The sequence below is a fragment of the Sinocyclocheilus rhinocerous genome, unplaced genomic scaffold, assembly GCF_001515625.1.
Source record: "Sinocyclocheilus rhinocerous isolate Xijiao unplaced genomic scaffold, SAMN03320098_v1.1 scaffold1322, whole genome shotgun sequence".
Classification (NCBI taxonomy): domain Eukaryota; kingdom Metazoa; phylum Chordata; class Actinopteri; order Cypriniformes; family Cyprinidae; genus Sinocyclocheilus; species Sinocyclocheilus rhinocerous.
Genome location: NW_015657497.1, coordinates 245,098 through 248,109, shown reverse-complemented (window position 1 = coordinate 248,109; position 3,012 = coordinate 245,098).

Below are 3,012 nucleotides of genomic sequence, written 5' to 3'. Positions count from 1 at the left end.
CATTTTTAAATTAACTTTTTAACCCAACAGTTGGGTTAGTCCATATTTGACCCAAAATTGGGTTAAACAACCCAGCATTTTTTAGAGTGTAACTAGTTCATTTCTCCATCGATGCATCATACTAGGTAGTTTTTCAGCGAGTTGCATCGTTGTATGGTAAAAGCATCCCTGATCATGTCTGTAATTATCAAAAGACAGTTATCAAAAGAAAAGTATGCATGATTGTACATTGAGACTTGACAGGACAGGAATAATCTTTTCCATCATTCTGTTCCATAGACAAGCCTACTGGCTTTCATTTGTGTTGTTGCTGACCCTCCGGGATGTGTCACATCATGCTAATGCTAAAATGGGAGTGTTTTCAGAGTATTCAATGAAGAACTTATCATCGATAAAGTGTTTTTTTTTTCCATCATCATATCAGGACAGTTGCATCACCCAGACAATTTTATCCTTGACATTGCCCCTTTGACCTGGATGTTCTTTTTCTTATTATGACTTACTAACAAAAGTATTTACATGGGTGTTGATAAACAAATTGGGAAACACTTTCTAGACACCAATACCAATAGCATTTACATTTGAAAAGAATCACTCTTTTCAAATCTGATGGCTGCTCAGCTCCAGTGGCCTCATGGGATTTTAAAGTTTCCACTGGATGCGCACTTCAGAAACTCAGCAGAAGCAGTAGGTCAACTGGGTCATTTTTGCCAGCTGTCATTTTTATTTTTTTATTTTGTGGACACATTTTTCATTTTATTTTAATTTATTTCTGTACAGCCAGTAAAAGTAAAGTACCCACACTACTGTGTGACCTACTACTACTGCATATACAGGAAGCTGGCATATTTGGATATGGGGATGCTGTAAATAATAATAATAATAATAATAATTATTATTAGTTGTAATGGCAACACACACACACACACACACACACACACACATATATATATATATATATATATATATATATATACTGTATATATAACACATTATATACACATATAACAGTAGGTTTTTTATTACTTCATAACAGATGATCAGAACCGCACATCACAATCTCTGCTCAGCTTCACAGAGTATATTTTTCTTCTCTTTTTCTCTCTTCTGTCTTGTAAGGGTCTGTTAGATGCCTTTTACATGTCTCTGTCAATAGGCCCTTCAAAGGTTCTTCAGTCTTTTTTTTTTCCCAGTTCACATTTTATATAATGCTTTACCATCTAGAATTCCTTGTAAATGTTAGTCCTTTTCTGCTCTTTTCATTCATTTTTAATCAGGATTAGCAGGTCATATTTTTGTTTGACTTTTTTTTTAATTGTATATTTTATAAAATTTGTTGTCTTTTTTATTATTTTATTGTCTTTTTACTATTTTTTTATTACTTCTATTATGTGTAAATGTATATGTTCATGTTTAGTCATCATAATTGAAATGCTCAATGTTTTTGTGTAAATACTTTGATTATAGACTATCAGGTGATATGATTTATTTACAAAGATACTGTCCTGTTAAGCTTCACTGGCCTTAGTTACTTTTTAGCTACTGTCTGTCTCTCTCTCTCTCTGTCTGTCTCTCTCTGTGTGTGTGTGTGTGTGTGTGTGTGTGTGTGTGTGTGTATCTGTTTTTCTATTCTGGTGGGGACTTAAACCTGAATACACACAGACTCATGGGGACTCGTGTCACGGTGGGGACCTAAATTGTGGTTCCCACGGGTACAAAAGCTTATAAATCATACAGAATGAAGTTTTTTGAAAATCTAAAAATGCTGAAAGTTTCCTGTAAGGGGTAGGTTTAGGTGTAGGGTTGGTGTAGGGCAATAGAATATACAGTCTGTACAGTATAAAAACCATTACACCTATGGAGAGTCCCCACAAGGATAGCTGACCAGACATGTGTGTGTGTTCACTACTCACTGCTGGCTGTGTGTGTGCACTTGGATTGGTTAAATGCAGAGCACAAATTCTGTGTATGGGACACCATACTTGCACACGTCACGTCACATCACTTTCACTTCACTTTCATTTATAATTTTAGGTGTTTTAATTCACTTTTTGCATATGTTGCCATGGTGGGTCATACAATTACTAGTATGATTCTTATCTAGATATTTGCCAGCTGCCATTTAAATCTTATCAGATGTCATTAAGTATTGTGCATCAGCTCTTCAATAAAGTTCCTATGGATATTCTATCCAGCATAGAGGTAGCAGCCGGTTTGACTCGGTGTGACTGCTTACGGTCCATGTCCCTGTGCTACTGTTGCCACTTTCAACATTTGTCCGTAAAAATATGGGTTACTCATAAGTTGTCAAATGACTATCTCATGGCCTCCTAATGCAATAGCAGGGGTCACCTCTGCCACATAGATGATTGCCACATCATTCAACAGCCCAGTATCAATCTGTGAGTCCGTTATTGGCCTCCAGAGATGTCCCAAACCCTCTGTCACGTCCTTTTCTCTCCCCTCATATCCCTCGACCTCTGCTCTACACCCTCTGATCATCTAGTCTCTCCATCACATGATGATGGATCTGAAGCGTCACAGAATCACCGTGTTCCTCACCGTTTACAAACTACCCTGTCAAAAGCGACATAGAGGCCACGCTTGCCAAAAATACTCGGCCTCCATCATCATTTGAATGTTTCAAGTCATTATTCACTTGAAAATCTTGAATTCCACAGAAGTTCTGAAACATTATTCGTGAATCAAAAAAAGCTCTGCACCATGTTGCCATTGATACTAAATATCACTGATTCATAATATAATCCGAGAGCTGCCATGAGGTAGCACAAATTTTCATTGAAGAAGGACTTACATTTGGTCTGTTCCTTTAGTCGGTTCCAATTGTCATATTTAAGTAAAAGTAAAGATAATTTTATGGAAATTGACTCAAGTCAAGTTAAACTAGCTCATTAGAAACATGCTTAACCATCAAGCCTACTGGATCATATTTGAAGCATATATTTCTAATGCCTCTAAATTATCAACATGACTTTGCTTTTTTTTTTTTTT